This window comes from Coregonus lavaretus, assembly GCF_964263955.1.
Source record: "Coregonus lavaretus genome assembly, chromosome: 8".
In the NCBI taxonomy this organism is placed as follows: domain Eukaryota; kingdom Metazoa; phylum Chordata; class Actinopteri; order Salmoniformes; family Salmonidae; genus Coregonus; species Coregonus lavaretus.
In genome coordinates, this window is record NC_139995.1 from 47700204 (window position 1) to 47724764 (window position 24561).

Below are 24561 nucleotides of genomic sequence, written 5' to 3' on the forward strand. Positions count from 1 at the left end.
AGGAAAAGAGTAGAGGAGGAAGACAGGGGGGGGGTGTCCACCGGACTTCACCCCTGCGTAGGAGCTCACTCTCAAGCAGAACCGGGGTCGGCCCATAATGTAGGGCATCCCAGGTTGCAAGTCATAATTTCTTGCTGGCCCTTGTGCCCAGCAGAGCACCTTTGTAAAAGGTTGGTTAAATTTAGGCCTATTTTAAATTGATTTGCACTTGTTAACTAGCCTATCGTTAGGCAGTTCAAGGACTACAATTTCCCTCCCGGACCCTCCCAGGCCCGAACACAGTTTGGAGGTCATTGTCGATTTACGTTACTATAATGTAAATCGCCCTTCCAGCCCCCCAAACCTGGTGGCCTCCTCTCCTAGTCTGCCGATTCGTCCTGTAGCTGCCTCCAGCAGCCCCGTCGTCCACGCCGTGTGCCCCCCCCCAAAAAATGTATTGGGGTTGCCTCTCGCGTGTCCGACGTCGGCACGGTTGGCGCCGTTTCTCCTCTCCTGCCTGGGCATTTACTTTTGCCCATGGCCCTCTGCCCGCGAATATGTCCTCCCAAGACCACCATTCTCCCACCTGGGACATCGCCAACTTCTCCTCCTGGGCACGCTGCTTGGTCCTCTGTTGGTGGGATCTTCTGTCACGATCGTCATGAAAAGTGGACCAAGGCGCAGCGTGATATGAGTACATACTTTAATAGGTACTTTTCAAATACAACAAAAACAACAAAACGATACGTGAAGTCCTCGGTCAATAACACAAACCTACACGGAACAAGATCCCACACTAAACTAGTGAAAACAGGCTGCCTAAGTATGGTGCCCAATCAGAGACAACGAGCTACAGCTGCCTCTGATTGGGAACCACCCTGGCCAACATAGATCTAAACGATCTAGAACTAAAACATAGAAAATGTAACAGAAACTCCACACCCTGGCTCAACATTTAAGAGTCCCCCGAGCCAGGGCGTGACAAATACATGCTACATTACAAAATAACACAGAGTAAATGACTATCACCAATACACTAAGATTTAACATGGTTACACGTGTCTTCAGTTCTGAATAATCTCTAAGAGAAAAAACATATGTGTCTGATACACACATGATCTTGGTAGCATGTTCTCAAAGTATGAGCGAATTCACTGCCCTTTTAAAAAAGCAAGCGGGACAGGACCCTCAACCTGAATGAACATTTCTTAGCACTTTGCTAGTTAAAACAAAAGACAGGAACAACCGACTCAGATTCTAATCTAATCAACTCAATTGTAATGTTATGACCAGACAACATGAATGTGCCTGATAACCAGTCAACCCAACATACAATTTCAATCCAGTCACTTTAAAAATACATCAACCAGGAAACATACAATGCAATAAGACATACCAAAATGTGCAGCTCTTTATAAGCTCTTGCAACAAACCAAACAGGACAATTTCATTCACACAGTAACATTAATTTAGTCAATTAAAGTTTTCATCAGTTGTCACACCTCTCCTGGCGTCAGTGACCCCAGGACTTTTGTGGGAACGTTTCTTTCTCGAAATTCACACAAATAAGGTGTGTTTGATCCCTGTGATAGCCCACAGATGCTGCCATCCAAAATCGTGATTGAGTCATCACGCTGTGCTCCAACGCCAGCCAGTCGCTAGTCGTGAGTATCACCTTCTTTCATTCTTTCACTACAATGGTGCATCTAGTGATGACAGTTTTTTAAAAGTATTTTTGTGGTTGTTGAAGAACTACAGTGGGGAAAAAAGTATTTAGTCAGCCACCAATTGTGCAAGTTCTCCCACTTAAAAAGATGAGAGAGGCCTGTAATTTTCATCATAGGTACACGTCAACTATGACAGACAAATTGAGATTTTTTTTTCTCCAGAAAATCACATTGTAGGATTTTTAATGAATTTATTTGCAAATTATGGCGGAAAATAAGTATTTGGTCACCTACAAACAAGCAAGATTTCTGGCTCTCACAGACCTGTAACTTCTTCTTTAAGAGGCTCCTCTGTCCTCCACTCGTTACCTGTATTAATGGCACCTGTTTGAACTTGTTATCAGTATAAAATACACCTGTCCACAACCTCAAACAGTCACACTCCAAACTCCGCTATGGCCAAGACCAAAGAGCTGTCAAAGGACTCCAGAAACAAAATTGTAGACCTGCACCAGGCTGGGAAGACTGAATCTGCAATAGGTAAGCAGCTTGGTTTGAAGAAATCAACTGTGGGAGCAATTATTAGGAAATGGAAGACATACAAGACCACTGATAATCTCCCTCGATCTGGGGCTCCACGCAAGACCTCACCCCGTGAGCAAACGGTGAGCAAAAATCCCAGAACCACACGGGGGGACCTAGTGAATGACCTTCAGAGAGCTGGGACCAAAGTAACAAAGCCTACCATCAGTAACACACTACGCCGCCAGGGACTCAAATCCTGCAGTGCCAGACGTGTCCCCCTGCTTAAGCCAGTACATGTCCAGGCCCGTCTGAAGTTTGCTAGAGTGCATTTGGATGATCCAGAAGAGGAATGGGAGAATGTCATATGGTCAGATGAAACCAAAATAGAACTTTTTGGTAAAAACTCAACTCGTCGTGTTTGGAGGACAAAGAATGCTGAGTTGCATCCAAAGAACACCATACCTACTGTGAAGCATGGGGGTGGAAACATCATGCTTTGGGGCTGTTTTTCTGCAAAGGGTCCAGGATGACTGATCCGTGTAAAGGAAAGAATGAATGGGGCCATGTATCGTGAGATTTTGAGTGAAAACCTCCTTCCATCAGCAAGGGCATTGAAGATGAAACGTGGCTGGGTCTTTCAGCATGACAATGATCCCAAACACACCGCCCGGGCAACGAAGGAGTGGCTTTGTAAGAAGCATTTCAAGGTCCTGGAGTGGCCTAGCCAGTCTCCAGATCTCAACCCCATAGAAAATCTTTGGAGGGAGTTGAAAGTCCGTGTTGCCCAGCGACAGCCCCAAAACATCACTGCTCTAGAGGAGATCTGCATGGAGGAATGGGCCAAAATACCAGCAACAGTGTGTGAAAACCTTGTGAAGACTTACAGAAAACGTTTGACCTGTGTCATTGCCATCAAAGGGTATATAACAAAGTATTGAGAAACTTTTGTTATTGACCAAATACTTATTTTCCACCATAATTTGCAAATAAATTCATTAAAAATCCTACAATGTGATTTTCTGGATTTTTTTTCCTCATTTTGTCTGTCATAGTTGACGTGTACCTATGATGAAAATTACCTCTCTCATCTTTTAAAGTGGGAGAACTTGCACAATTGGTGGCTGACTAAATACTTTTTTCCCCACTGTATGTAGAATAGGTTTTTATGTAGACTTACTGATAGCTAGCCATAGTTGTATCTAATGTATCTAATAAATCAACTCTTTAGGCTAAAGGTACTTTAGGCTAAACGTTTCCTGAAGAAAATATGTTTTGTTTTCTAGCTTGTTTTAAAGTATCAATGGTTTTGAAATACATTATAGTAGTGGTAGTGTCTGCAGTAGTAATGGTGGTGGCTGGTTATAGTTGAAAAAGTAGGTAGATGAAAAGATGAATTGATTGATTGGTTGGTTGATAGCCTGAACATGTGAAAGTTGTTTTGGTGTCTCTAGCTTGAACGGTTCAAGAGTTACAATTATTGTTGGGGGGTATTATATGTAAATGTATGCCCATTTAAGTAGTTATCATTTTTTATGTAGACCAGAGCTAGACCAGAGGTAGTGCAAACCAGAGGTAGCTAGCTATGCCAAGGACCAGAGCTGGACCAGAGCTAGTGCAGACCAAAGCTGTAGTTGTGGTTAGTAGTTGTGGTCAGTAGTTGTGTAGTTGGGTTGCAGGTTCTTCCCTACATTATAGACATGGTCAGTACTTGTGGTCAGTAGTTGTGTGGTTGTGGTCAGTAGTTGTGGTCAGCAGTTGTGTTGTTGTGGTCAGCAGTTGTATGGTTCAGTAGTTTTGTGATCAGTAGTTGTTTGGTTGTAGTCAGTAGTTTTGCTCAGTAGTGGTGGTCAGTAGTTTTGGTCAGTAGTTGTGTGGTTGTGGTCAGTAGTTATGGTCAGTAGTTTTAGTCAGTGGTTTTGGTAAGTAGTTATGTGGTTCAGTAGTTGTGGTTACTAGATGTGTGGAAGGGGTCAGTAGTTGTGGTCAGTAGTTGTGTTCAGTAGTGGTCAATAGTTTTGGTAAATACGTGTGTGGTTCAGTAGTTGTGGTCAGGAGTTGTGTGGTTGTGGTCAGTAGTTGTCTGGTTGTGGTCAGTAGTTGTGGTCCGTAGATGTGGTCAGTAGTAGTCAATAGTTTTGGTAAATATGTGTGTGGTTCAGTAGTTGTGGTCAGGAGTTGTGTGGTTGTGGTCAGTAGTTGTGGTCAGGAGTTTTGGTCAGTAGGTTTGTGGTTGTGGTCAGTAGTTGTGTGGTTGTGGTCATTTGTTGTGTGGCTCAGTATTTGTGTGGTCAGTAGTTGTGTGATTGTGGTCAGTAGTTGTGGTCATTAGCATTGCTTTGCTTTATCTTGGCCAGGTCACAGTTGTAAATGAGAACTTGTTCTCAACTGGCTTACCAGGTGAAATAAAATAAAACGTTGTGGCCAGTAGCTGTGGTCAGTAGTTGTGGTCAGTAGTTGTGTGATTGTGGTCAGTAGTTGTGGTCAGGAGTTATGGTCAGTATTTGTGGTCAGTAATTGTGGTCAAAAACAGCTGTAACATTTTAACAGAATAATATATTTTTATTCCACATTCAGATTTGAAAAGCAGGGAAGTAGACCAAGATGTCATACCTTCTTACTTTTGTCTAAGTTGTTAGAAAAGTGGTCAAAGTAGCTGATTTGTGTCAAAAGTTGCATTGTTGCATTTACAGTGAATGGAAGTTGGAAGTGATGATGTGACAATGGGGAGCTTTAGAATGTTGAGGAAATGCCATGAACGTGGATGGAGGACAAAAAGAAGGACGAAAAAATAAGACCTTAAAAAGTATAAAAAGTACAAAAAGTTTTATGCAAGCACACTGGTCCTTGAATGGCATTTCTAGCTTAAACGATGTAAGAAGAGTAGCGTGCTAAATAATAATAATATAAAGTCAGAAGTATGACGAAGATTTAAAGTTGTGTGTGTGTGCGTGTGTATTTGTGTCTCTTCACAGTCTGCGTTGTGCCATAAGTTGTCGTTTTATCTGTTTTTGAAATCTGATTTTACTGCTTGCTTCAGTTACTTGATGTGGAATAGAGTTCCATGTAGTCATGGCCTTCGGAAAGTATTCAGACCCCTTGACTTTTTCAAAATGTTGTTACGTTACAGCAGTATTCTAAAATTGATTAGATTGTTTTTTTCCGTCATCAATCTACACACAAATACGCCATAATGACAAAGCAAAAACAGGTTTTTATAAATTTTTGCTACATTATCAATTAAAAAAACACTGAAATATTACATTTACATATGTATTCAGACCCTTTACTTAGTACTTTGTTGAAGCACCTTTGGCAGCGATTACAGCATCGATTCTTCTTGGGTATGACAATAAAAGCTTGGCACACCTATATTTGGGGAGTTTCTCCCATTTTCTTTACAGATCCTCTCAAGCTATGTCAGGTTAGATGGGGAGCGTTGCTGCACAGCTATTTTCAGGTGTCTCCAGAGATGTTCGATCGGGTTCAAGTCCAGGCTCTGGCTGGGACACTAAAGGACATTCAGAGACTTGTCCTGAAGCCACTCCTGCATTGTCTTGGCTGTGTGCTTAGGGTCGTTGTCCTGTTGGAAGGTAAACCATCATCACAGTCCCTGCCGCTGAAAAACATCCCCACAGCATGATGCTGCCACCACCATGCTTCACCATAGGGATGGTGCCAGGTTTCCTCCAGATGTGATGCTTGGCATTCAGGCCAAAGAGTTCAATCTTGGTTTCATCAGACCAGAGAATCTTGTTTCTCATGGTCTGAGATTCTTTAGGTGCCTTTTGGCAAACTCCAAGCGGGCTATCATGTGCCTTTTACTAAGGAGTGGCTTCCATATGGCCACTCTACCATAAAGGCCTGATTGGTGGAGTGCTGAAGAGATGGTTGTCCTTCTGGAAGTATCTCCCATTTGCACAGAGGAACTCCAGAGCTCTGTCAAAGTGACCATCAGGTTCTTGGTCACCTCCCTGACCAAGGCCCTCCTCCCCTGATTGCTCAGTTTGGCCGGGCGGCCAGCTCTAGGAAGAGTCTTGGTGGTACCAAACTTTTCCATTTAAGAGTGATGGAGGCCACTATGTTCTTGGTGTGGTGAATGATGGACGGAGTCAGGCGCAGGAGTAAAATAACCGGATGCAGATTTATTCCTTCCAGACATACAATGTGCCTACAACGGCAATCGAAACAGGTACAGGGGAAACAATCCTCCCTGACCAAACACAGTCTCAGAAAATACAATAAATGTAATGACACAGGGGAAAATCAACCCTGGCAAAATAAATGAGAGAGTATCTCAACCGAGCTACTCTCCTCCCACATAGAACAATCACTCACAAAGACAAGGGGGCAGAGGGAACACTTATACACAGACTAATTAGGGGATGAGCACCAGGTGTGTGTGATTGACCAGACAAGACAAGACAAGTGGAGTGATGAGAATGGGAGCGGCAGTAGCTAGTAAGCCGGTGACGACGAACGCCGAAACCTGCCCGAACAAGGAGGGGACGCAGCCTTGGCGGACGTCGTGACAGTACCCCCCCCCCCCCCTCCCCCTTGACGCACGGCTCCAGCAGCGCGCCGACCCAAGCCTAGGGGACAGCCAGGAGGACGCAGAGCAGGGCGTGCCAGATGGCGACGGTGGAAATCCTGCAACAGGGAGGGTAGTAGTGACACTTGGGGACCTTCAATGCTGCAGAAATGTGTTGGTACCATTCCCCAGATCTGTGCCTCAACACAATGCTGTCTCGGAGCTCTATAGGCAATTCAGTCTCGTTATCAAAACTAAGACCGTCACCGAAACAAAGACAGTTCAGCCAAACTATACCAAAACAACAACCTATTTCCAGTGATATCAAGAGGGGCATTTTTCTAGCCAAATTTTTAGTCACCAATGCATCAATAAACAGGCAGGGGAATTAAGAAGTTTGACAAAAAGTGTTCACAATAGTCAGTATTATAGCTAGAAAATATAGCATTGTTATTTTCTAGAAACCTAGCTACAGTCCACTTAGGTAGCTAAGGTTGTGAACTCAGACGGTGGGAGTTAGGTAACATTAGCTAACTCTCCCCAAGAAGTTTCAATCTAGCTAGCTAGCTAATGGAATTTGTATCAACTTGAATTGTTTTCCACTTACATCTAAAGCTGCCTGATACAGCTTGCCAGTTACTAGTAAAGTAGGATGAATAAGTCAGAAGCCAGCTAGCAATGCCAAGTTCATGCCTTTTACCATCAAAAATGCACCTTCCAGCAGATAATTTTTGTTTTATTCAAGGACTTTAGGCCGAGGAGCAATAACTACTTGTTTGTAGAACCGGCGTCTTCACCAGATGTCAACCCGTCAGCATCATGCATACATTTAGAATGGTTTCTTTCATTGATCCCTAATATTCTGAACCTAATCTCTCTATCTATTCTAGTCTGTCAAATTAAAAATTCAAATTAAAAGGTACACCGTATTTAAAGGGATGGCTTTAGATACATTTACTGAAAACCATATTAAATGGCCAGCAAGTGGGAGCATTTTCAGCTGTTGAATGACATTTATTCAGAGCACATGACGTAGCCACGCTTGCATAGCGTGATACATGACTGAATAAGGTAAGTCTGAATACCAACTACTGAGAAGTGCGTAGGAAAGGCGTGTGCAGGAAAGGCTTCAATTCCTAAGTCGGGATCGGGCCCTATATGAATAGGAAAGGTGTGTACAGCAGTAGTTATCTAGGATGAGCCATGACTAGAATACATGTACATATAAAGTGGGTAAAACAGTATGTAAAAATGATTAAAGTGACCAGTGTTCCATTATTAAAGTGACCAGTGTTCCATTATTAAAGCGACCAGTGTTCCATGTATATAAGGCAGCAGCCTCTGAAGTGCAGGGCAGAGTACCGGCTGACAGGGTCTAAGGTTCAGGCCAGGGCAGGGTACCGGGCGGAGGCAGGCTAGTGATTACTGTTTAACGGTCTGATGGCCTGGAGATAGAAGCAGTTTTTCAGTCTCTTGGTCCCAGCTTTGATGCACCTGTACTGTCTCCGCCTTCTAGATGGTAGCGGAGTAAACAGGCCATGGCTTGGGTGAATGAGGTCCTTGATCATCTTCTTGGCCTTCCTGTGACACTGGGTGCTGTAGATGTCCTGGAGGGCAGGCAGTGTGCCCCCGGTTATGCGTTGGGCTGACCGTACCACCCTCTGGACAGCCCTGCAGCTGCGGGCATTGCAGTTGCTGTACCAGGTGGTGATACAGCCTAACCGAATGTGTTCGATTGTGCATCTGTAGAAGTTTGTGAGGGTCTTAGGGGCCAAGCCGAATTGAGGTTGAAAAGGCACTGTTCAACCTCTACACTGTCTGAGAAAGGTATTTTTATTTGCTATGCCCAAGTTTGACCAAAATAATGGAACATATGCTTTTTCTGTGTATATGCATGGCTTGAAATATAATAATAATGTCTAAAGTAACTATAAATATGTTTATTCCAAAGTCTAAGTATCGATGATTAAATACTAATTTCAGATTCGAAAATACTCCATCAACAGGATCTGCATTTCAGGAATCACTCCTGGTGCACTGTTAAATTCTTCATACATTTTTTGAAGAAAACTCTCTGGTTTTGCCATAGCCCTCATTGGCTTTCATCCGATTTAAACGTGAGGTTGTCCAAGGTGTCGAACTTGATACGGACTTGATGACAGTTGCTATCAATTGGAGTCCTGCGATTGGTTGCCCATAATTCTGGGGAGGGGCTTAGCGAAGGGTCATTTGTCAGCCAGAGTTGAACGTTTTGGGTGTTTCAAGACTTCAACAGATGGAGCGACAGTCAAAAGGGAACCACATGGCTTGAACAGAGGGAGGGGTTAATCAATGGGCAGCACAGTTCACTCTCCATTCATGGTGTCTCACCGGCCCTTTGCCTTCCCCACCATCTCACGGCACCTTCTCTGTAGCCATTGACTCTGTGTTTTATGAGATGAAGTTCATTGTTCCCCATGTTCTGATTTGCCATCAATTCACAGACAGGAAACAAATAGGTGTAACCCAGACTTACTCTATACTCATTTAGCTATGCTAAACCAAAAATTAAATAAAACAATTAAAATAAAAAAGAACAATATTTACAAAATGTACAGCTCTCTGCCAAGGCAACCTCATGGTGCCATGGCAACCACAGAACCCATTACATAAACTGAAATTCCAATTCTTCAATTTCTGCCTGCACAGAGTCTCAGTAGGGGAATAGAAGCTAACCATCCGTCACCTGACCTTTAATAACAGTGTTACTTACAGGCCAAAGGACAGGATCACAAGGATGCTGATCACATTTTTCACACATTTACAGTGTTAGATACTTCAGCTAATATATTGTGCAAAAACTCAACACAGTTACATTGTATTCCCTTTATAACCCCCTGTCTCTCATTGGTTATTGTGTGTGATTGTTTTCCGTAAGGTCGGCATTGCTGTTTGTATGCGAGTATTGTTTCCTCCCTGTTAGGAGGTTTTGTTTTGTATGTTCCTTTACTGTGTAGTAAAGTACGTCTGCCAGTAGCTCGGTGTCCTGCGCTTGACTTCGCTCACCGCATACACATCACCTTGACACAAATTAGTAAGATTGTCTCACCCAATGTTCAAGAATGGCCTTTTTCCCTTTATTCAGATTACAACCACTCACTTTCAGTTATTTGAAAAGGAAATAATCTCCCAGATATCACTATTTCTAAAACAAGCCATAGAAAGTTGGTTGCAATTTCAATTTAATCCTCCAGAAACGACAGAACAAATAATGCAACAAACATTGTGGTTAAACTCAAATATACTAATTGACAAAAACCCTTTTTTTTTGACAAAATGTTTAAAAAAGGTATAATCTTTGTAAATGATATCATCGGTAGGACTGGTGGAGTTGTCGCACATGCAGCTAACAAAACAAATGGAAATGTCTGCTCTACCCAAAATTACAACCAAATAATTGCAGCCTTACCGCAAAAATGGAAGAGGAAAGTGGAAGGAGGAGAAAGTAAGGAACTTGTCTTTCGGCCTTGCATTAAAGAACATAATTGTTTAAGGAAAACTGTGATAAATAAAAAAGTATATCAGTTTCATTTAAGGACCAAAGGATTGACAGCCGACCCATATAGATTGCAAAATAGTTGGGAAGAGATTTATGACGTACCGATCCCATGGCATAGTGTTTATGAACTGATACGCAAAACGACACCAGATTCAAAACTTAGAATCTTTCAATTTAAATTATTATATAAAATTCTTGCTACCAATAAAATTGTATTTATATGGGGGATACAATCTTCCCAGCTCTGCAGATTTTGCTGCGAAGAGACAGAATCATTAGATCATTTGTTTTGGTACTGTCCATTTGTAGCTTGTTTTTGGACACAGGTCCAGGAATGGCTAAAGGATTGCAATATTTACCTGGAGCTAACCCTGCAGATAGCACTACTGGGTGATCTGAAAAGTCATAGTCAATCGAACAATAACATAATAATACTATTAGCAAAAATGTTTATTTTCAATTCACAATCTGTAGAAACAATGAGAATAGAAATAATGAAAATGATACAAATATAGTAGGTAAAATTAGACTAATGCCAAAGCACCAGCCTCTAACATATGGACACATTAATACACCATGATTATTGGCTGCTAAATAGCCTAAATGAGCACATGGAACACAGAGATGGCCAATGCAACCTTTGGCCTATTACTTTCATTGTCAACTAAGTAAAAATAGCCTACATAAAGCCAACAAATAAAAACACAGTAGAAAATATACTGATGAAAATTCTGGTCCTTTCAATCACATTCATCTCTCTACTCAGCCTGTCTTTCCCCCTTTCTATCTGTCCTGACTTTATTTATTGCTAGTGAAGTGTGCCTATTCCGGCCCTAAGTTTCCCACGCAAGTGAGCTCGGGACAGACAGCTGTTTTGGTGCAAGGGAAAGAAAGGTATTTTATGAAGTTTCCACTGGATATAGCCTATGGCATCATCAGATGATGATATTTTGCTCTTTCACAATGAGGATGATTATTGAGGGGAGAAATTGTTGGAAAGATTTTTCAAATAGGTCTACTGTGAGGAACTTACTGTGCGAGGTGAAGACAAAAAGACTGAGAAGCTCAGCATATTGGATGGTGGATGTGGTGACTAAGACAATCAGAAATTAAACATCCCTAAATCTGCACTTTCCTAGATTTGCATGCAGCAGCCCAGGTAGGCAACATCTATGCATGCTCAGGAGCGTGCGCTCCCTCAACATTAACAAGGCAGAGTAACCAGACCCATGCTTATTGCTCACATGGAGCACTTCAAACAAAAGACAATGAAAAATGGAAAACTAGTAAATGACGGTTATGAAATAAACCAAAACTTGTTTCTCACAAGTGTAGCAGGTTGTGAACTCTGCAAACAATGTTTCCACTTCGAGAATAAGAACGGTAAATGACTGTAGGCAGTAGCGGTGTGTGGGTAAAATCACTGGGCAAGCCAAGCCAGAAAATAAAGACATATTACAACCTATGTGTTGTGATAATTGCGTTGTTTGCTCTATAACGTGTTAGTTCATATACCTTGCGACCATGATATATAGGCCTAATGCTGAGACAACAGCCTCTTGCGAATTGAAGGAAAATTATGAAACACAGAGAGATGAAAAATACATTATTGTATGCCTGGATTCCCTTGCCAATACACGCCACTGACTGTAGGCCTATATTAGTAGTACAATTTATTAACAGAAATTAATATTGCCTAACCAAAAAACAGAAAACTTGAGCGTGCATAACTATTCACCCCCCTAAAGTCAATACTTTGTAGAGCCACCTTTTGCAGCAATTACAGCTGCAAGTCTCTTGGGGTATGTCTCTAAAAGCTTGGCACATCTAGCCACTGGGATTTTTGCCCATTCTTCAAGGCAAAACTGCTCCAGCTCCTTCAAATTGGATGGGTTCTGCTGGTGTACAACAATCTTTAAGTCATACCATAGATTCTCAATTGGATTGAGGTCTGGGCTTTGATTAGGCCATTCCAAGACATTTAAATGTTTCCCCTTAAACCACTCAAGTGTTGCTTTAGCAGTATGTTTAGGGTCATTGTCCTGCTGGAAGATGAACCTCAGTCCCAGTCTCAAATCTCTGGAAGACTGAAACAGGTTTCCCTCAAGAATTTCCCTGTATTTAGCGCCATCCATCATTCCTTCAATTCTGACCAGTTTCCCAGTCCCTGCCGATGAAATACATCCCCACAGCATGATGCTGCCACCACCATGCTTCACTGTAGGGATGGTGTTCTCGGAGTGATGAGATGTATTGGGTTTGCACCAGACATAGCGTTTTCCTTGATGGCCATAAAGCTCAATTTTAGTCTCATCTGACTAGAGTACCTTCTTCCATATGTTTGGGGAAACTCCCACATGCCTTTTGCTGAACACCAAACGTGTTTGCTTATTTTTTTCTTTAAGCAATGTCTTTTTTCTGGCCACTTTCCGTAAAGCCCAGCTCTGTGGAGTGTACGGCTTAAAGTGGTCCTATGGACAGATACTCCAATCTCCCCTGTGGAGCTTTGCAGCTCCTTCAGGGTTATCTTTGGTCTCTTTGTTGCCTCTCTGATTAATGCCCTCCTTGCCTGGTCTGTGAGCTTTGGTGGGCGGCCCTTTCTTGGCAGGTTTGCTGTGGTGCCATATTCTTTCCATTTAAAAAAAAATGGATTTAATGGTGCTCTGTGGGATGTTCAAAGTTTCAGAAAATTGTTTAAAACCCAACCCTGATCTGTACTTCTCCACAACTTTGTCCCTGACCTGTTTGGAGAGCTCCTTGGTCTTCATTGTGCCACTTGCTTGGTGGTGCCCCTTGCTTAGTGGTGTTGCAGACTCTGGGGCCTTTCAGAACAGGTGTATATATACTGAGATCATGTGACACTTAGATTGCACACAGGTGGACTTTATTTAAGTAATTATTTGACTTCTGAAGGCAATTGGCTGCACCAGGTCTTATTTAGGGGCTTCATAGCAAAGGGGATGAATACATATGCGCGCACCACTTTTCCGTTATTTATTTTTTAGAATTCTTTGAAACAAGTTATTTTTTTCATTTCAATTCACCAATTTGGACTATTTTGTGTATGTCTATTACATGAAATCCAAATAAAAATCCATTTAAATTACAGGTTGTAATGCAACAAAATAGGAAAAATGCCAAGGGGGATGAATACTTTTGCAAGGCACTGTACATGTCAGTACATACACACAACAAGTAGGTCACATAGGGGACAGGCATTGTGCTGTGAGGTGTTGCTTTATTCGTTTTGTTTTAACCAGCTGCTCACTTGCGCTATTTGAGATAGAAGGGAGTTCCATGCACTCATGGCTCTGTATAATACTGTACATTTCCTTGAATTTGATCTGTACCTGGGGACTGTGAAAAGACCACTGGTGGCATGTTTGGTGGGCATGTCTGGTGGGGTAAGTGTGTGTGTGTGTGTGCTGTGTGTAAGTTGACTATTCAAACAATTTGGAATTTGCAACACATTCATATTTCTTATAAATACAAGAAGTGACGCAGTCAGTCTTTCCTGAACTCTTAGCCAAGAGAGACTGGCATGCATAGTATTAATATTAGCCGTCTGATTACATTGAAGAGCAAGACTTGCGGCTCTGTTCTGGGCCAGCTGCAGCTTAACTAAGTCTTTCTTTGCAGCACTTGACCATATGACTGGACTATAATCTAGATAAGATAAAACTAGACCCTGCAGGCCTTGCTTTATGGAGTGTGGTGTCAAAAAAAGCAGAGCATCTCTTTTTACGGACAGACCTCTCCCCATCTTTAGAACCATTGAATCGATATGTTTTGACCATAACAGTTTACAGTCTAAGGTAACACCAAGAAATGTAGTCTCCTCAGCTTGTTCAACAGCCACACCATTCATTACCAGATTCAGCTGAGCTCTAGAACTTAGGGAATGATTTGTACCAAATACAATGCTCTTAGTTTTAGAGATTTTCAGGACCAGTTTATTACTGGCCACCCATTCCAAAACAGACTGCAACTCTTTGTTAAGGGATTCAGTGACTTCATTAGCTGTGGTTGCGGATGAATATATGGTTGAATCATCAGCATACATGGACAGACATGCTGTGTTTAATGTGGCAGGTCATTGGTAAAAATAGAAAAGAGTAGAGGGACTAGAGAGCTGCCCTGCGGTACACCACTTTTTACATGTTTGACATTAGAGACGCTTCCATTAAAGAAAACCACCTGAGTTCTATTAGATTGATAGCTCTGAATTCATGATATGGCAGAGGTTGAAAAGCTGTAACACATACGTTTTCTCAACAACAGGTTATGGTCAATAATATCAAAGGCTGCACTGAAATCTACAGTGAGGGGGGAAAAGTATTTGATCCCCTGCTGATTTTGTACGTTTGCCCACTGACAAAGACATGATCAGTCTATAATTTTAATGGTAGGTTTATTTGAACAGTGAGAAAAATCCAGAAAAACGCATGTCATAAATGTTATAAATTGATTTGCATTTTAATGAGGGAAATAAGTATTTGACCCCCTCTGCAAAACATGACTTAGTACTTGGTGGCAAAACCCTTGTTGGCAATCACAGAGGTCAGATGTTTCTTGTAGTTGGCCACCAGGTTTGCACACATCTCAGGAGGGATTTGTTCCACTCCTCTTTGCAGATCTTTCCAAGTCATTAAGGTTTCGAGGCTGACGTTTGGCAACTCGAACCTTCAGCTCCCTCCACAGATTTTCTATGGGATTAAGGTCTGGAGACTGGCTAGGCCACTCCAGGACCTTAATGTGCTTCGTCTTGAGCCACTCCTTTGTTGCCTTGGCCATGTGTTTTGGGACATTGTCATGCTGGAATACCCATCCACGACCCATTTTCAATGCCCTGGCTGAGGGAAGGAGGTTCTCACCAAAGATTTGATGGTACATGGCCCCATCCATCGTCCCTTTGATGCGGTGAAGTTGTCCTGTCCCCTTAGCAGAAAAACACCCCCAAAGCATAATGTTTCCACCTCCATGTTTGACGGTGGAGATGGTGTTCTTAGGCATAGGCAGCATTCCTCCTCCTCCAAACACAGCGAGTGTCACGCCCTGGCTCTGGGACTCTGTTATGTTGAGCCAGGGTGTGTTGTTTCTATGTGTTTTGTGTTCTAGGTTGATTATCTAGCTCATGTGTTTCTGTGTTGGCCGGGGTGGTTCTCAATCAGAGGCAACGAGTATCAGCTGTTGCTTGTTGTCTCTGATTGGGAACCATACTTAGGGAGCCTGTTTTCCACAGTGTTTTGTGGGATCTTGTTCCGTGTTGGTTTTGTATTGTAACCAAGGACTTCACGTTAAAAATAAATAAAATAAGTATGTTCACTCATCACGCTGCACATTGGTCCACTGTGTTCGACGATCGTGACAGCGAGTTAAGTCGATGCCAAAGTGCTCGATTTTGGTCTCATCTGACCACAGCACTTTCACCCAGTTCTCCTCTGAATCATTCAGATGTTCATTGGCAAACTTCAGACGGCCCTGTATATGTGCTTTCTTGAGCAGGGGGACTTTGCGGGCGCTGCAGGATTTCAGTCCTTCACTGCGTAGTGTGTTACCAATTGTTTTCTTGGTGACTATGGTCCCAGCTGCCTTGAGATCATTAACAAGATCCTACCGTGTAGTTCTGGGCTGATTCCTCACCGTTCTCATGATCATTGCAACTCCACGAGGTGAGATCTTGCATGGAGCCCCAGGCCGAGGGAGATTGACAGTTATTTTGTGTTTCTTCCATTTGCGAATAATCACACCAACTGTTGTCACCTTCTCACCAAGCTGCTTGGCGATGGTCTTGTAGCACATTCCAGCCTTGTGTAGGTCTACAATCTTGTCCCTGACATCCTTGGAGAGCTCTTTGGTCTTGGCCATGGTGGAGAGTTTGGAATCTGATTGATTGATTGCTTCTGTGGACAGGTGTCTTTTATACAGATAACAAGCTGAGATTAGGAGCACTCCCTTTAAGAGTCCTCTGTAGCTCAGCTGGTAGAGCACGGCGCTTGTAACACCAAGGTAGTGGGTTCGATCCCCGGGACCACCCATACACAAAAATGTATGCACGCATGACTCTAAGTCGCTTTGGTTAAAAGCGTCTGCTAAATGGCTTATTATTATTAAGAGTGTGCTCCTAATCTCAGCTTGTTACCTGTATAAAAGACACATGGGAGCCAGAAATCTTTCTGATTGAGAGGGGGTCTAATACTTATTTCCCTCAATAAAATGCAAATCAATTTATAACATTTTTGACATGCGTTTTTTCTGGATTTTGTTGTTGTTATTCTGTCTCTCACTGTTCAAATAAACATACCATTAAAACTATAGACTGATCATTTCTTTGTCTGTGGACAAACGTACAAAATAAGCAGGGGATCAAATACTTTTTTCCCTCACTGTAACAGTACATCTGCCACACACTTTCTTATTATCAACTTATTTCAACCAATCATCAGTCATTTGTGTCAGTATAGTACATATTGAGTGCCCTTCTCTATAAGCATGCTGAAAGTCTGTTGTTAATTTATTTACAGAGAAAAAGCATTGTATTTGGTCAAACACCATTTTCTTCCAACAGTTTGCTAAGAACTGGCAGGAAGCTGATAGGTCCACTGTTAGAACCAGTAAAGGCCGCTTTACCACTTGGGTAGTGGAATGACTTTGGCTTCCCTCCAGGCCTGAGGACAAATTGGCTACAGAGTCAGCTACCATCCTCAGTAACTTTCCATCTGTTGTCAATGCCAGGAGGTTTGTCATTATTGATCGATAACAATATATTTTCCACCTCTCCCACACTAACTTTACAAAATTCAATGCTTTTCTTTCATTATATATATATTTTTTATGCATGAGTACGATGGCTCACTGTTCTTTGTTGGCATTTCCTACCTAAGTTTGCCCACTTTGCCAATGAAGTAATCATTAAAATAATTTGCAACATCAAATGGTTTTGTGAAGAATAAGCCATCTGATTCGATGAAAGATGGAGTTGAATTCGTCTTTCTGCCCATAATTTCATTTAAAGTACTCCAAGGTATTTTTTCCATCATTCTTTATATGGTGGTCCTCTGTAGCTCAATTGGTAGAGCATGGTGCTTGTAACGCCAGGGTAGTGGGTTCGATCCCCGGGACCACCCATATGTAAAAATGTATGCACACATGACTGTAAGTCGCTTTGGATAAAAGCGTCTGCTAAATGGCATATTATATGATATATTATTATTATATATCATTGACCTTGGCTTCATAATACAGTTTCTTCTTCTTTTTGTTGAGTTTAGTCACATCATTTCTCAATTTGCAGTAAGTCAGCCAGTCAGATGTGCAGCCATACTTATTAGCCACTCCTTTTGCCCCATCTCTTTCAACCATACAGTTTTTAAATTCCTCATCAATCGATGGAGCCTTAACAGTTCTAACAGTCAGTTTCTTAACAGGTGCATGTTTATCAATAATTGGAAGAAGCAATTTTATACATTCATTAACATTAACATTTTAGTCATTTAGCAGACGCTCTTATCCAGAGCGTCATACAGTTAGTGAGTGCATACATTTTTCATACTGGCCCCCCGTGGGAATTGAACCCACAATCCTGGCATTGCAAGCGCCATGCTCTACCAACTGTGCTACAGGAGTGCAGCATCTGGATACTCCTTATTAATCACATCGGACCAACGAATACGTTTAACATCATCCACATAAGAGTCACAGCAAAATATTTTGTATGATCTCTTCTAGATTATTTTAGGCCCAGCTTTTGGAATTTTGCCATTCCTGGATATAGCCACTGTGATCACTGCATCCAATGGGTACGGACACAGCTTTAGAACAAAGTTCTACAGTATTTGTAAAAATGTGACAAATACATGTGGATGATCGTGTTACTGTAGTGCTTGTAAACACCCTGGTAAATTGAGTAATAACCTGAACCAGATTACAGACACTGGTTACAGTGAGAAGCTTCCTCTTGAGTGGACAGCTTGATAAAAACCAATCAATATTCAGGTCCCCAAGAAAGTAGACCTCTCTGTTTACATCACATACACTATCAAGCATTTCATACATATTATTTAGATACTGCCTGTTAGCACTTGGTAGCCTATAGCAACACCCGAAAAGAAAAGGATTTAGATGTGCCAGGTGAACCTGCAACCACAACACTTTAATTACACTTGACATAATATCTTCTCTAAGCATTATAGGGATATGGCTCTGAATATATACAGCAACCCACCCCCCTCCCCCTATTTATTTTTAAGGCTACATATATTAATATGGTCTATTTTCAGCCATTTCCTGGGTAGCTTATCAGAGATAGACATAATATGGAAAAGAGCAAACAAAGCAAGATAAATAAATATACATTCAGCAGTCCATTAATCAGTTGGTGAGTGTAAGTGTGTGTGTTTGTGCTGCGGGGTTGAAGCTACGAACACATAGGCTTGGCTTTCTCCTCCTTTCCAGGCTTTTGGGAGGAAGGGTGGACAATGAGTCTGTCATAGCGGATGTAAGCAATGGCCCAATGCGCTCTGGCAGCTTTCATGGCTGGGATAAGTTCTTTCCTCTTCTGGCGCACAGCTTCAGGATAGTCCTTGTTGAGGAAGATGTATGTTCCTCTCAAGTTCTTGGCTCTTTGCAGAACAGCTACCTTGTCCTTGAACCTCAGGAACTTGACCACTATCGGCCTGGGCCTGTCACCTGGTCCGGTGGTGGGTTTTCCAGTCCTGTGGGCGCGCTCCACCTCAATCTTCAGTTTCTCTGAGATCATTTCCCTCACTTTGTCATCAGACTCAGTCCAGGTCTCAGGTGGAGATTCTGCAATTCCGTCCAGAACCATGTTGTTCCGCCTTGATTGTCCCTCGAGATAATCAGATTTCTCCGTCAATGTTATCATGGAATCACATACAGAACTGATGTCCTCTCTCAGTGACTTACAGATTGCTGTCATCTTTTTGTTCTCCTGTTTAAACTCATCGAGCTGACCTTGGGAGAACAGCAAACTGTTCTTCAGGTCCTGGACCTCTCTGGTCAGGTCGTCATTATTTTATTAGTTGACTCACCAGTATTTGGACACAACACTTGAAGCAATTTTCTTGTTGTTGTAACTGCGTGTATAACTATTTTTGTTTGTTTAAAATATCCTTCACCTGTGATAGAGAGACACCCCTGTCCTCAACGGTACTCCCGCAGCTTTGGTCTTTCTCATGGTAGCAACTTAGGTTATGCAACGTAGTCATCACAGTTCCAGACAGGGCAGGTCGAAGGGAAGATCGGAAATAACAACAACAAACAGCAGGGATCTAGACAGCCACAAGCCCGGGACAATCCGTGGTCACATCCACAATGGCTGCTCCTCCTTGGTCAGCAGGATCACTGGACAGATAGTAGCGGTCCCAGCAACTGATGCCAACCGCTTCACAGGATCCAAAATCAAAATGTAGCTAGCTAGCAACAAACATTTTTCATTTGACTTTCACAACTATAAAAAAGAAACTAACTTTCCAAAACAACAAACCAAGCTCTCCCTCATTTTGCATTCAACAGGAAGTAACAATTCACATGAAGTGAAACAATGCTGAGTGGATTCTGGAGAGCTGACCGCATGCATTCTGGAGAGAGACGCGCCTACAGGCTATCTCCGCCACACACCAATCCCCTTCTTCTTCTCTCAACATTTTAAATTATACTCAAGACACATTATCTTCACACATATTTTAGATGCTTTTCACTGACAGCCGCAACTGAATAATCAGCTAGGCATTTTGCCACGCACGCTGCGTATGAAAGACTTCCTCATATGCCATTTATTGGTTTTCATAGCAACTTTCTTTTGTTGTACAGAAGCCAAATGCACAATCCAAGTCGTATTAGCAACCCATCCTAGCTGTTGCATCTTTAGATTCACCCTCTTTCTAAGTTTCTAACAGAGATTTTCATCTCTGTCATATAGCCTACCGCTTGCATCAGGTGCACTGTATATAATGTTGCATTTTGGCAAATGTTTGAAAATTACGTTTTATTGGCTGCTTCATTACAGGAGTATGTTTTGTTAAGATGAATTACCATAATCTAAAAGTGATTTCTGTCATTCTGAGCACCCCTGGGTCGGCGCTCTAATGGGTTATACACCCAATGCATATGGGTCCGGTAGATTTCTCAAATGGCTTGTCACGTTCGCCGACAGATGAAGCGGACCAAGGCGCAGCGTGATAAGCGTACATTCTTTATTGCGTACACACAACACGAACCAAAACAATAAACAAACGATACGTGAAGTCCTAGGTTACACAACAAACCTTTCGGAACAAGATCCCACAAAGACTAGTGCAAAACAGGCTGCCTAAGTATGGTCCCCAATCAGAGACAACGAGCTACAGCTGCCTCTGATTGGGAACCACCCTGGCCAACATAGATCTAAACGATCTAGAACAAAACATAGAAAACTATAACATAGAAAATCCACACCCTGGCTCAACATTTAATAGTCCCCAGAGCCAGGGCGTGACAGTACCCCCCCCCCCCCCCCCCAAAGGCGCGGACTGTGACCGCGCCACACAAACACAAGAGGGTAGGGGCCGGGTGGGCATTCCGCCTCGGAGGCGGATCCGGCTCTGGGCGTGACCACCACTCTCTCTCCACCCCCCCGTTGCACCCCTGATCTGGTCTGGCCCCGCTGGCCGGAGCTGGACTGGACACCGGTGGAGCGGATTGCTCTGGCTCCGGAGTGGATCCGCTGACTGGAGTTGGACCTGACCCCGGTGGAGCGGATTGCTCTGGCTCCGGAGTGGAGCAGCTGACCGGTGCCGGACCAGGCACCGGTGGAACAGGCACGGGCCGTGCCGGACTGGACACACGCACCACTGGCTTGGTGCGGGGAGCAGGAACAGGCCGGACCGGGCTGACGACGCGCACCACTGCCTTGGTGCGGGGAGCAGGAACGGGCCGGACTGGGCTGACGACGCGCACCACTGGCTTGGTGCGGGGAGCAGGAACGGGCCGGACCGGGCTGACGACACGCACCACTGGCTTGGTGCGGGGAGCAGGAACGGGCCGGACCGGGCTGACGACGCGCACCACTGGCTTGGTGCGGAGAGCAGGAACAGGCCGGACCGGGCTGACGACGCGCACCACTGGCTTGGTGCGGGGAGCAGGAACGGGCCGGACCGGGCTGACGACACGCACCACTGGCTTAGTGCGGGGAGCAGGAACGGGCCGGACCGGGCTGACGACGCGCACCACTGGCTTGGTGCGGGGAGCAGGAACAGGCCGGACCGGGCTGGCGACGCGCACCACTGGCTTGGTGCGAGGGACAGGAACAGGCCGGACCGGGCTGGCGACGCGCACCACTGACCTGGTGCGAGGGACAGGAACAGGCCGGATCGGGCTGGCGACGCGCACCACTTCCTTGGTGCGAGGGACAGGAACAGGCCGGACCGGGCTGGCGACGTGCACCACAGGCTTAGTGGGGGAGCAGGAACGGGCCGGACCGTACTGGGAACACACACCACTGGCCTTGTGCGGGAATCAGGAACGGGCCGGACCGGACTGGGTTTCCTTCTAAACCTCCGCTCCATCTGCTGCCTAACCAGTTCCTCTCGCCGTGCCTCTACACTCTCCCTCTCCCTCATGACCAATAGCCCCCGTAACCTGGTGGCCTCCTCTCCTAGTCCGCAGATTCGCCCTGTAGCTGCCTCCTGCTGCCCCGTCATCCACGCCGTGTGCCCCCCCAAAACATTTTCTTGGGGTTGCCTCTCGCGTGTCCGTCGTCGGCGCGGTTGGCGCCGTTTCTCCTCTCCTGCCTGGGCATTTACCTTTGCCCATGGCCCTCTGCCCACCTGCGACATCGCCATCTTCTCCTCCTGGGCACGCTGCTTGGTCCTCTTATGGTGGGATCTTCTGTCACGATCGCCGACAGATGAAGCGGACCAAGGCGCAGCGTGATAAGCGTACATACTTTATTGCGTACACACAACACGAACCAAAACAATAAACAAACGATACGTGAAGTCCTAGGTTACACCACAAACCTTTCGGAACAAGATCCCACAAAGACTAGTGCAAAACAGGCTGCCTAAGTATGGGCCCCAATCAGAGACAACGAGCTACAGCTGCCTCTGATTGGGAACCACCCTGGCCAACATAGATCTAAACGATCTAGAACAAAACATAGAAAACTATCACATAGAAAATCCACACCCTGCCTCAACATTTAATAGTCCCCAGAGCCAGGGCGTGACATGGCTGGTAAATTAAAATCTTCCTGGTCACGTTGTCTGGTGCCACATTTTCCTTAAGGGAAACCCTAGCGCTTACTGTGCTACAGAAACACTGCTAAACAAACAACAGTGCAGGGCATGAGCACTGAATTAAAGGGCAACTACACTTAAAAATCCAATTTTCTTAGATTTTTCTGATGTGGCTTAATCATTGTTGTGAACACAGAACATCCAATGTTGTTGTTTTTCTATTAAAAAGGTGAAAAGACTGGGGGGGAAACAGAAAAAAAATGTGGCTACAAAATAAAAACAGATTTTAAAAGGCCCTACCAATATTTTATGCTGTGCATGACTGCCCTTTCGAGTATGTGTCATCCTGCAGCACAGCATTTTGGGGAAAGTTGAGGTCAGATCCAATAATTAATATGCACCCAAGAGGGAAAGAGGTTGGGCCATTCTCTAAATGTTTTAGAATAATATAATATATACAATTTAGCAGACGCTCTTACATCTGGGGAACATGAATTTGGAGGGCAGTAAAACCCATGTGCATATCATGTTCTCAGATTTCTCGTCGGCATTTAACACAATCAATCAGGTAGCTTAGTGGTTAAGAGCGTTGTGCCAGTAACCGAAAGGTCGCTGGTTCTAATCCCAGAGCCAGCTAGGTGAAAAATCTCTCGATGTGCCCTTGAGCAAGGCACTTAACCCTAATTGCTCCTGTATGTCGCTCTGGATAAGAGCATCTGCTAAGTGACTTAAAATGTAAAATGTCCTCGCAGACAGACTGAGAGGAGACTTCAAATCAAATCAAATCAAATTTTATTGGTCACATGCGCCGAATACAACAGGTGCAGACATTGCAGTGAAATGCTTACTTACAGCCCTTAACCAACAGTGCATTTATTTTAAACAAAAAAAGTAAGAATAAAACAACAACAACAAAAAAGTGTTGAGAAAAAAAGAGCAGAAGTAAAATAAAGTGACAGTAGAGAGGCTATATATACAGTAAAATAAAGTGACAGTAGGGAGGCTATATATACAGGGGGGTACCGTTGCAGAGTCAATGTGCGGGGGCACCGGCTAGTTGAGGTAGTTGAGGTAATATGTACATGTGGGTAGAGTTAAAGTGACTATGCATAAATACTTAACAGAGTAGCAGCAGCGTAAAAAGGATGGGGTGGGGGGGCAGTGCAAATAGTCCGGGTAGCCATGATTAGCTGTTCAGGAGTCTTATGGCTTGGGGGTAGAAGCTGTTGAGAAGTCTTTTGGACCTAGACTTGGCACTCCGGTACCGCTTGCCGTGCGGTAGCAGAGAGAACAGTCTATGACTAGGGTGGCTGGAGTCTTTGACAATTTTGAGGGCCTTCCTCTGACACCGCCTGGTATAGAGGTCCTGGATGGCAGGGAGCTTTGCCCCAGTGATGTACTGGGCCGTACGCACTACCCTCTGTAGTGCCTTGCGGTCAGAGGCCAAGCAGTTGCCATACCAGGCGGTGATGCAACCAGTCAGGATGCTCTCGATGGTGCAGCTGTAGAATTTTTTGAGGATCTGAGGACCCATGCCAAATCTTTTTAGTCTCCTGAGGGGGAATAGGCTTTGTCGTGCCCTCTTCACGACTGTCTTGGTGTGTTTGGACCATGATAGTTCGTTGGTGATGTGGACACCAAGGAACTTGAAGCTCTCAACCTGTTCCACTACAGCCCCGTCGATGAGAATGGGGGCGTGCTCAGTCCTCTTTTTTTTCCTGTAGTCCACAATCATCTCCTTTGTCTTGGTCACGTTGAGGGAGAGGTTGTTGTCCTGGCACCACACGGCCAGATCTCTGACCTCCTCCCTATAGGCTGTCTCATCGTTGTCGGTGATCAGGCCTACCACTGTTGTGTCGTCGGCAAACTTAATGATGGTGTTGGAGTCGTGCCTGGCCATGCAGTCATGGGTGAACAGAGAGTACAGGAGGGGACTGAGCACGCACCCCTGAGGGGCCCCCGTGTTGAGGATCAGTGTGGCAGATGTGTTGTTACCTACCCTTACCACCTGGGGGCGGCCCGTCAGGAAGTCCAGGATCCAGTTGCAGAGGGAGGTGTTTAGTCCCAGGATCCTTAGCTTAGTGATGA

General features: G+C 44.1%; 1 protein-coding gene across 1 annotated transcript in view; it reads left to right on the top strand.

Moving 5' to 3' along the window:
• The first annotated feature begins 1569 nt into the window (after positions 1 to 1569).
• The window catches only part of LOC311134076 (GTPase IMAP family member 8-like), a 39469-nt gene continuing 16477 nt past the window's right edge, over positions 1570 to 24561 (top strand). Inside the window, exon 1 of the mRNA XM_084167668.1 lies at positions 1570 to 1643. The gene's annotated coding sequence lies outside the window, so the exon portion shown is untranslated. The remainder of the gene's footprint in view (positions 1644 to 24561) is intronic.